Source organism: Bufo bufo, chromosome 1, assembly GCF_905171765.1.
Source record: "Bufo bufo chromosome 1, aBufBuf1.1, whole genome shotgun sequence".
NCBI classification, from domain to species: domain Eukaryota; kingdom Metazoa; phylum Chordata; class Amphibia; order Anura; family Bufonidae; genus Bufo; species Bufo bufo.
This window is the reverse complement of record NC_053389.1, coordinates 560,195,190-560,207,195: the sequence shown is the minus strand read 5'-3', so window position 1 is coordinate 560,207,195 and position 12,006 is coordinate 560,195,190.

The window sequence follows — 12,006 nt, the reverse complement described above, 5'->3', positions numbered from 1 at the left end:
TAAAGCCTATGCACTAAGTGAAATGGCTGCCAAAAATGGAACGGAAACTACAATACACCCTTTGTTACACATAAAGGAGGGCATCATACACAGCCTTAAAAAATTATGATTGATAACCTGCTGGTGACCCTCAAAAACATTTGGAGCAAGGGCCTGCTGATCTGACCATCTAAAACATTATGTGCGAGGGCCTGCTGCCGCTTTGGTGACTCTAGATAACCTGGGGCCGATCACACGTCCCCGTGACGGCACAGATCCATAGGGATGTCTGGCCTATCAACTTTCGATGTTATTGTCAGCGCAAACCATGGTGACTACGGGTAACGGAGAATTGGGGTTCGATTCCAGAGAGGGAGCCTGAGAAATAGCTAAGGCTACCACATCCAAGCAGCAGGCGCCCAAATTACCTATTAGGTATAATTAGGTGAGGGCCTGCAGGTGATCTGACCCTGTAAAAGATTTTAGGTGCAGGCCTGCAAGTGAGCTGGCCCTGTAAAAGATTGTAGGTGAAGGCCTACTGGTGAGCTGACCCTGTAAAAAATTATATGCGAGGGCCTGCTGGTGAGCTGAACATGTAAAAGATTTTAGGTGCAGGCCTGCTGGTTAGCTGACCCTGTAAAAGATTTTAGGTGCGGGCCTGCTGGTGAACTGCCCCTCTAAATTGTTGTAGGTGAGGGCCTGCAGGTGAGCTGACCCTCTAAAACATTATATGTGAGGGCCTTCAGGTGAGCTGACCCTGTAAAAGATTGTAGGTGAAGGCCTGCTGGTGAGCTGACCCTGTAAAACATTATATGCAAGGGCCTGCTGGTGAGCTGAACCTCTAAAAAATTATATGCAAGGGCCTGCTGGTGAGCTGACCCTATAAAAAGTTATAGGTGAGGGCCTGCTGGTGAGCTGACCTTGTAAAAGATTTTAGGTGAAAGCCTGCTGATGAGCTGACCCTGTAAAAGATTTAAGGTGAAGGTCTGCTGGTGAGATGACCCTCTAAAAGGTTGTAGGTGAGGACCTGCAGGTGAGCTAACCCTCTAAAACATTATATGCGAGGGCCTTCAGGTGAGCTGACCCTTTAAAACATTATATGCGAGGGCCTGCTGGTGAGCTGACCTTTTAAAACATTATATGCGAAGGGCATATATGCGAGGACATTATATACGAGGGCATTATATGTGATGAATAAGCATGTTTGATATGATGGAAGACGAGAAGGACAACCATATACCCTTGTTTGTGGTGGAAGAGGTGCATGGGAATACAGTGTATTCAGTACATTATAAACAACACATTTAAAGTGCCTTTATGTTCATCAGCTTTCCCCTGGTGGAGTTGAGAAGTCATGGTCAATCCAGGCCTTTTTTATTTTTATAGTTGACAGGCGGATATGCTTATCTGTTATAATGCCACCATCAGCACTAAATACCTGCTCAGACAAAACGCTGGCGGCAGGGCAGGCCAGCACCTCCAAGGCGTAGAGCGACAGTTCGTTCCACGAGTCAAGCTTGGACACCCAGAAGTTGTAAGGCACTGAGAGATCATTGAGGACACTGACACGGTCTGCTATGCACTCCTTCACCATCTTCCACAATATTTCCCTCCTTGTGACACTAGGCCGCGCATCAGGGTGAGGGTGCTGGCGTGGTGTCATGAAACTGTCCCAGGCTTTGGAGAGTGTTGCCCTGCCTCTGTCGGAACTGCTGTGTGTTCTCCTTGTCTCCCCTCCTCGGTTGGCCAAGGAACTACAGACTCTGCCGCCAGCATTGTCAGATGGAAAGTTTTGGAGCAATTTTTCAACAAGGATCTTCTTGAGGAATGAGAGATGAGAAGTTCTCTTTGTAGCAGGGGTCAAGAAGGGTGAACAACCAGAAATCCGTGTTGTCTAAAATGCATATAAGGCGCGGGTCGCGGAAAAGGCAGCCTAACATGAAGTCAGCCATGTGTGCCAGAGTACCAACTGGCAAGACTTCACTGTCGTCATCAGGAGGATCACTCTCAATCTCCTCATCCTCTTCCTCCTCTTCTGCTCACCCACGCTGAACAGATGGAATTAAACTTCCATGGGTACTACCCTCTGTAGCAGAGGCAACAGTCTTCTGCTCCTCCTCCTCTTCATCGTTCCAATACCCACTGAGAAGAGGAACTGAAGGTGGTCTGGCTATCACCCTGTGTAATGTCTTCCCCCATTTCCACCTCTTCTACATGCAAAGCGTCGTCCTTAATTGTGAGCAGCAAGCGTTTGAGTAGACACAGAAGTGGGATGGTTACGCTGATAATAGCGTTATAGACGCTCACCATCTGTGTTGATTCCTCAAAGTTTCTTAAAACCTCACAGAGGTCAGACATCCATGCCCACTCCTCTCTTGTGAAAAGCGGAAGCTGACTGGAAAGGTGACAACCATGTTGCAGCTGGTATTCCACTACTGCCCTCTGCTGCTTACAAAGCCTGGCCAACATGTGGAACGTGGAGTTCCAGTGCGTGCTCATGTTGCACAAAAGCTGGTGATCTGGCAATTTCAAGCACTTCTGCAGCATTGACAGACCGGCTGAAGCTGTCGATGACTTGCGGAAATGTGCACACTTGCAGCACACCTTCACCAGTAGCTCAGACAAATTGGGGTCGATTATGAGAAACTGCTGAACCACAAGGTTGAACATGTGGGCTAGGCATGGGATGTGTCTGAGCTTGCCGAGCTCCAAAGCCACCACCAAGTTAGCGCCATTATCAGGCACAACCATGCTTGGTTGTAGGTGTAGTGGCGAGAGCCACAGCTCAGTCTGGTCTCTTATCCCCTGCCACAGCTCTGCGGTGGTGTGCTGTTTGTCCCATAAGCATATCAGCTTTAGCACGGCCTGTTGCCACTTCCACACTGCAGTGCTACACTGTTTCCAGCTACTGACTGATGACTGACTGGTGCTGCACGCGGATAAATCGGAGGTGGAAGTGGAGGAGGAGGCGGAGGAGAAGTGGGGTTTGGAGCCACTAACGTAGGTGCTAGCAGAAATCCTGATCGATGTAGGGCCCGCAATCCTTGACGTTGGTAGCACCTATGCCACCCCAGGGTACGACTCACTCCCAGCCTCCACAACATTCACCCAGTGTGCCGTCAGGGAAATGTAACGTCCCTGGCCGAATGCACTTGTCCATGTGTCCGTGGTTCAGCGGACCTTCCCAGAAACTGCGTCGGTGAGGGCACGTGTGATGTTATGGGACACATGTTGGTGTAAGGTGGGCACAGCACACCTTGAAAAATAGTGGCGGCTGGGGACTGCGTAACGTTGTATGGCTGCCGACATCAGGCTGAGGAAGGCCTCAGTGTCCACAAGCCTAAATGGCAACATTTCCAGAGCCAGTAATTTGGAAAGCAGTGCATTTAGTGCTATGGCCTGTGGGTAGGTGGCTGGGTATTTTCGCTTGCGTTCAAACACCTGGGGTAAGAAAATTTGGATGCTGCGCTGGTACACGGAAGTGGATGTGGTCGCTGATGGTGCTTTTGTCCAGGTGCAGGGCAGGAGGCATCTGGGCCTGCACATTCGACAGGGGATTGGCCAGCATCTAACATTGGGGAAGAGGAGGCACTGGTGTGACCCGCAGACACAGATTGTGAACCCAGGCATTCACCCCACTTATTACGGTGCTTGGATGCCATGTGGCGGATCATGCTGGTGGTGGTGAGGCATGGTATGGCACAGGTTGAAAACTACTATTCTTTTGTCATCCGCACTTTCCTTAAAAAAGTGCTATATTGCTTTTTTCCCGCAAGGGGGTGCTCTGTGGAACAGTTGCGGGCCTGTTTGGTGTGGCCCGCCTTCTCCCTTTTGCCACCCTTCTGCCTCTTCTAGCCTGTTGCGGTGCTGCGGATCCCTCCCCCTCTGAACTGCTGTCCTCGCTCGGCTTTCCACCTTTCCAGGTTGGGTCAGTGACCTCATTGTCCACCACCTCCTCTTCCACTTCCTCACTCTGATCATCCTCCTGATTTGTTGACCTAACCACAACCTCAGTGATTGACAACTGTGTCTCATCCTCTCAATCAACCTATTGAGACAGTAATTGCGGTCGACTCATTGGCAACTGTGTCTAGTCATCATCCACCTCATTAAACACTAATTGCCATTCCCCACTATCATGTTCTTGTGACTGTGGATGCTCAAGAGGTTGGAAATCGGGGCACAAGATCTCATGTCCCTCTTCCAACGTGCTTGGCGAGAGGGCCAAATCAAATAATGGTGATGAAAAGAGGTCTTTGGAATATCGGAGTGTGGGATCACTTGTTTAGCCAGACTGTACATGGCGGGAGGAAGGAGGATCAGGGTAAGGATTGTGTTGACCAGATTTCTGGCTACTGATACTGGACTTGGTGGAAGACAGGGTGGTGCTTAACCGACAGGAAGCATTATCTGCTGCAATCCAACCGACCACCTGGTCGCACTGGTCTGACTTCAAAAGTGGTGTCCTGTGCTGCCCTGCAAACTGGGACATGAATCTAGGTATTGTAGATGATTGTTTTTTTTGTGCTCGGGCAGAAGGCACAGTTTCTCCGCGCCCAGGGCCACGGCCTCTGCGTGCACCATCAGCATCATGACCAGTAGCGTAGGATCTGTAAGTGTATGCGCCAAAAATTTACAAAGGTATTTGTGATTAGGAAGCGTTATACAGAACAGGTACCACAGGTAATGTCACTGTTCGCAGTGTCTACGGAAAAAGGGACAGTGTTTCCGAAAGCTTTCAATTGTAGAATTATAGATAGGGAGAGTGCAGGGACAGTTTAGGGAGATCGTACTGAGTTTTTAGACACTGTAGGGAGACATAGGCATAGGGAGAGCATAGGGAGACTGCAGGGACAGTGCAGGTTGAGTCTTATCGCCCTGTTCATCTTGTTCAATTGCTGCACCATTCATACTTAATCTGTTCTGTTATACATAGACTTAATCTGCATCAGACTCATTGTCAACAGGTGGTCTAATATATTGGCGTGTTTATCTCGTTCACTTAATCTGTTGAATAAATCTGTTGAATCTGTTTCAGGTAGAATCAATTGCAGTGTAGGGCACAAAGCAATCTAGTTGAATGGTGTCCACATTGGGGTGTCCACATTGATTAATAGAAAACCAAATCTATTAGTCCCTGGTTCACTAATTGGGGTGATACAGCTGTCTCATTCTACTGTTTGTGGTGTGTCCACATCGATTAAAAGATAAGCAATTATATTAGTCTCTGGTTCACAAATTGGGGTGATACACCTGTCTTATTCTACTGTTTATGGCATGTCCACATTGATTAATAGATAAGCAATCATATTAGTTCCTGATTCATAAATTGGTGTGATACACCTGTCTCATTCTTCTGTTTGTGGTGTATCCACATTGATATTTAACCGCTTCTGTTAGCCACACAGTTACTGTGATTTAGTGCTACAGAGTGGTCTTTATTTAACACTGTGTGGGCAGTGAAAATAAATTGATTATTCACACTGCAGAGTTGGCCCTAAGTTGATCATTGATTTTATTTTTATTTTTTATTATTCTTTTAGTGAAAAAAAAAAATAGTATTTTACCAAATAAATTAGTCTGCTCCAGTATTACAATCCCTGATCCCTATGACAAACAATGTTGAGCGGGTAACCCACACCTGTCGGCAAATGGTAGACACATGGCAATCCCTTCAGTGCAGCATGTGTGCAGCTCCGGACATGTAAGGGTATCACAGAACCGTTAGTGCTGAATACCATTTGTCTTTCGAAGATGTTAGACGCAGACCGCCTGGGGTCAAATAACTCCTTGTATTTGGGTTAAAACCAGATTGGCCAAACTTGGTGCATGGATCAAACATGGCAGCTGGATTATTGCCATAAGGGAGGAGTCTCATTGGTTAATTGAAATGAACGACATAAATTGCTCCACCAACTCGACCCAAATTTATCATCGCTAATACATTCTTTTAGCGAAAAAATTAGTCTGTATCATAATTGTAATCGTTTATGATCAGAACTGAGACGGTATTACCATGCAAATGGCTCCACCAAGGGGACCCAAATTCATCATCCTAGCTAAGGCTACTTTCACACTGGCGTTTCTGGGTCCGCTTGTGAGATCAGTTTCAGGGCTCTCACAAGCGCCCCAAAACGGATTAGTTAAGCCCCAATGCATTCTGAATGGATAAGGATCCGTTCAGAATGCATCAATTTGGCTGCGTTTGGTCTCCGTTGCATTTTTTAGGCGGTCACTAAAACGCAGCTTGCAGCGTTTTTGTGACCGTCTGACTATGCGGAGCCTAACGGATCCGTCTAGACTTACAATGTATACAATGTAAGTCAATGGGGACGGATCCGTTTTTCACTGACACAATATGGTGAAATTGAAAACGGATCCGTCCCCCATTCACTTTCAATGTAAGTCAAGACGGATCCGTTTTGACTTAGGGCTCTTTCACACCTGCGTTATTGTCTTCCGGCATAGAGTTCCGTCGTCGGGGCTCTATGCCGGAAGAATCCTGATCAGGATTATCCTAATGCATTCTGAATGGAGAGTAATCCGTTCAGGATGCATCAGGATGTCTTCAGTTCCGGTACGGAACGTTTGTTGGCCGGAGAAAATACCGCAGCATGCTGCGCTTTTTGCTCCGGCCAAAAATCCGGAACACTTGCCGCAAGGCCGGATCCGGAATTAATGCCCATTGGAAGGCATTGATCCGGATCCGGCCTTAAGCTAAACGTCGTTTCGGCGCATTGCCGGAGCCGACATTTAGCTTTTTCAGAGTGGTTACCATGGCTGCCGGGACGCTAAAGTCCTGACAGCCATGGTAAAGTGTAGTGGGGAGCGGGGGAGCAGTGTACTTACCTTCCGTGCGGCTCCCCGGGCGCTCCAGAGTGACGTCAGGGCGCCCCAAGCGCATGGATCACGTGATCGCATGGATCACGTCATCCATGCGCATGGGGCGCTCTGACGTCATTCTGGAGCGCCCCGGGAGCCGCACGGACTGTAAGTATACCGCTCCCCCGCTCCCCGCTCCTACTATGGCAACCAGGACTTTAATAGCGTCCTGGGTGCCATAGTAACACTGAAAGCATTTGGAAGACGGTTCCGTCTTCAAATGCTTTCAGTACACTTGCGTTTTTCCGGATCCGGAGTGTAATTCCGGCAAGTGGAGTACACGCCGGATCCGGACAACGCAAGTGTGAAAGAGGCCTTAGACTTTTTTTTTAATGATTAATGCAAACAGATCCGTTATTAATGGATACAAGCGTTTGCATTATTCGTGCGGATCCGTCTGTGCAGATACAAGACGGATCCGCACCAAACGTGAGTGTGAAAGTAGCCTAACACGTTCTGTTATCGAAAATTTTATTCTACGTCACTCTGACAGCCATGACAAATTTTAAACAAATTCTATATTACTGTGCAGTGCAATGAAATTTTAACCCATGTGGATCCCTCCATGAGGTCGGGGATCCCTCCATACTATGAACTTAATGGTATTTTGCTTTCAACATGTATTTGGGTTAAAACCAGATGGGCAGAACTTGCTGCATGGATCAAATATGCTGCTGCCTCCACCGTCTCTACTCTGTCATGACGCCACTACTTGAATCTTGGGGCACTGCACTGTTAAGTCCATGGCGATAAATTAGATCTGACGCTTTAATTGACCTGTAATACTGATGCACAGTAATTTCACAGCTGACAGAAGGGATTAGCTATAAATCTTGGTGCCCTGCACAGTGATGTACATCTGCCTGCAATACTGATGGCATAATACCTATAGGCTGGATTAAGTATAAATGTGAGTACACTAGAATGGAATACACACGGCAATACCCTTTACCTGCACTCTCCCTGCACTTTAAGTTCCAAGCCTCTACACTGAGATTGGGCCACCAAGTGGGTTGCATATGATTAGGCAGACTAGCCTGGGTATACTAGATGCATCACAATTCATCTTCATTCACATGAATCAAACTTCTTTACAAACTATGGTGAATCATACCAATTTTTTCAAACTTCGCTCATCTCTACTCTACAGCATCATCATCATCCGTTGCCCTCTCTGGAAACCAAAGGTCCAAAGTCATTATATCATATGCTGTCACCTCTTCTTATGTTGCTTCATGACCAGGATATTTTGTCTTGCTGTACTAGTTACACAGAAATGTCTAACTGACCACTTCATAGTCACTCATATACTTATGGACTTGAGTCTTAAATACTCCTTGTCTACTATAATCTGTAAGTAATATATATACTTAGAAAAATATCTGGGGTCGGCACTGCCACTTCTTTATGGGGTTCTCATGGTATTGCGCTCACGTGTAATCTCCTGGCGGTACTCTGCATCACAGACTAAACTCCACTTGTCTTGTGAGAAAATAACAAATGCGGTACTCACCGGATCCTTTTGCAGTTGCTTTATTTTTCTTTAAAACATAGTCGCTGGTGCGGGCACTTACTCAGTGACAGGCGACGGCTATTTCACGCTCAGTCGCACTTTGTCTGGCCTCCCACCTCATGACATCGGCACACACATCCTCTTTATGCTGCGTTTGGTGTCATCATGTGATGACGTTAGAGCATACATCTTCTTTATGTTGCACTCAACATCATCACTATGACAATGATAACAAACACAGTTAAACAACAAATGAACACTGCCAAATATTGGACTTGGAATTTTTGGATGTAAGTGTACGAGAAGGGAAACTAGTTACTAAGGTGTATAGAAAACTGACTGCCACAAATTCCCTCTTGCACTTCAGTTGCTCCCACCCTTACCATGTAAAGAAAGTTGTACCATACGGGCAATTTACAAGATTAAAAAGAATAGTGAGTAAGGACATAGACTTCGTTGAACAATCTAAAGAACTGAAGAGGAGATTATTGGAGCTTACCCTGAGCAAATGATAGATAGCTCCTTTTTAAGAGCAATAAAAAGAGAAGAACAAGGAAGTAGGAACAGGATTTATAATAGTAAAAGGATGGATAGAGCAGTATTTTCCTTTAAATATACACCAATGGTTTTAAGCATAAAGGAGGCTATTTTTAACAACTGGCATATATTAGCTCATGATGAAGATTTAAAAGAAAAAACAAAAAATCCTTCCCTTGTCAGTTTTAGAAGAAATAGAACCATCAAAGATAAGATAGTGAGAAGTAGTTTTGAGAGCAATAAAGACAATTGGTTAGAAAAGGGAATCCCACAAGGGAATTATAAATGTGGACATTGTTCAGCTTGTAGGTCCATGATTAGATCGACATTTTTGAACATAGAAGGAGTGGAACATACAGTGAGACAGTTTCTTTCATGCAAAATGCAGTATGTGGTTTATGTCATATTTTGCCCAAGTGGGAGGTTTTATATAGGAAAGACCATACGATGTTTATATGTGAGATTCAGAGAGCACAAGAAGTCTATTGAGACAGGAATAGGGTCACCTAGGTTAATAGAGCATATTTAAGAAGTACATGGGGAGATGAAAGAACATTTAAGTCTGCAGGTATAGAAACAGTAGGAATGTTGAAAAATGGAGGTGATAGACATGGAGTGCTACTCCAGAAGGAGGCCTCTTGGATTATGAGAACCAATGCGATGGGACCTTTGGGCCTCAATGACAAAAATTTATTGGCAGTGTTCATTTAACATGTTGTATAAAGTTGTTTTTAAATGTGTTTATTATCATTGTCGTAGTTATGATGTCGAGTGCAACATAAAGAGGATGTGTGTGCCGACATAATCGTGTGATGACGCCGAGCACAGCATAAAGAGGATGCGTGCGCCGACGTCATCACGTGGGAGGCCAGACAAAGCGCGACTGAGTGCGAAACGGCCGTTGACTGTCACTGGGTAAGTTCCCGCACCAGCGACTATGTTTTAAAGAAAAATAAAGCAACTACAAAAGGATCCGGTGAGTGCCGCATTTGTTATTATTTTCTCACAAGATAAATCTGTAAATAATGTTTTACATATGGGTATCTTGTTCATATTGCACCTTTTATACCCAACATTATATGATGTCACTTAATATTGATATTGTATCATCTTTTCACTTCCTCCAGTATCTGAAGAAGGCTTACTGTTGAAAACGTTAATATACTACTAGAATATTGTTGAATAAATCATGTGTAATTGCATATTATCCCTTGAAGTGCAGAGTCTCTATTTTACTATGGCCTGGTACCTGGCACTACTGTGGTTTCACTGGCCTGGAAGCTATCTCTAGAACCCTCAGAGCTAGGAGAGTGTGCAATTAAATATGCTCTTTATCTGGAATATGAAGAAATAGACCTGCAGCCGCTTAGGGGGCTTGATGTTTCCTGTCTGCAGTGGGACACAAATAGCATTAAGCCCTGCCCCATTACTAAGCCCCACCCCTCATCCATCCACCATCTGGAGATGGAACAGATCAGCAGAAGATTAACCCTTATGATGTCTGCAGGATATCTTCAAGACTGTTTACCTGCATCATTCATTTCTAGGTTTAGTGTACTTTTAAGAACCAAAATAAACTGGTTGTTATGGGGTTAATGTGCTAAATGTATCCATATGTAAATGTGTGATTTATTTGACTGGTTCTAACTTTAATATCAAATAGATTTTTAAAATTTAGAATTGAAGTTTAACTGAGGACATTTCCATTCCTAAAGTTGACATCTGCATTTCCTCAGTTTCTTGAGTTGGAGGATCATCTCCTATGTTCAGATGAACTCACCTCTCATACCTTCTGGATTCTTTGAGTTAACACATTTCAAAGTTTCTTAAAAAATGTTTGTCCTCCACACCAGCTAAAATGGAATATTTCATGGAAAGAGACAAAAATGTTGGAAATACTTTGGATGTTATTAGTTTTAATTACTTTAGCATAGCCACTGTACTTTTACTTTTTTACATTACTTTTAAGTTTCTCTTTTCTGAAAAAAATATCAAAAGCAACTAAAATAAAATAAAAAATCCTTTGCAAATGATTAAAAAAATAATAATAGAGTGAATGCTTTCCTATAGGTGTCTATTTTGTGCTTCCCTTGACTTGGAAATTTGACAGCTACATTTTTTTTTTACAGAAAATATTTAAAAACTTTTTGATCATGTATTTATTTGCAGTGCTTGCAGATATTACCTATAACTTTGGTAGAAATGCAAGAATGCTGTTTTTAGGAAATTACTATTAAAATAATGCATGTGAATCATGAATTGCAATTATAGTTAGAGATGAGCGAAGTATAAAAAAATTTGTTTTGGCTGCTTCTCCGAATCTTACAAAAAAATGTGCTTTGTGACAAATTACTTTGTCACAAAGCACATTTCTTTGTAAGCAGTGGGTGCAATAACAGGGAGTGGCGATTGCCAAAACATGATCGTGGCATCTGGCAATGGCTGGCCCGTCACGAGCAAATGGAGGAGGTAAGTATGATTTTTGGGGGTTTTTACAGCATTTCAGGTAAAATCGATTAACTACCACGAAGCCTGAGGAAATTCGGCTTTGCAGCAAATCAAATGTATCCTGAAATTTGTATTGAATTCCACTCGGTCGAGTTTGATTTGCTCAACACTAATTATTGTATAATAAACAGTGAGACTTCTTGATTTTAAGTAATGGAAAATGTTCATCACTAGAACACACCTAACATAAATGTTTCATCTATACTAACGTGACCGGAAACGCACTTTCTATCTTTTCGTATTATTTTGTTAAAGTAGCCAAATCACGAATTAGTTTTGGGTGTCCTATAATACGGACATGTGCATGATTTAGAGTGATTAAATTTAGAGTGATCAACATTGATAATAAGTTTTATCATCTCAATTACTAAATCTTGGTTTGATAAAGACAAGCATAACCTGTACAAGTCTTAAAACTGTCACTTTTTAGGATCATTTTTGTGGTGGTCTTAGGCAAGAGAGACTACAAGACATTTAAACAAAATGTTTTACTGAACAGCTGGATTATCATGGTACTCTACCATATTTTCAAATCTTGCATGAAGCATACAAGAATGTACTTGAAGCCTACCTTCACAAAAAAATGT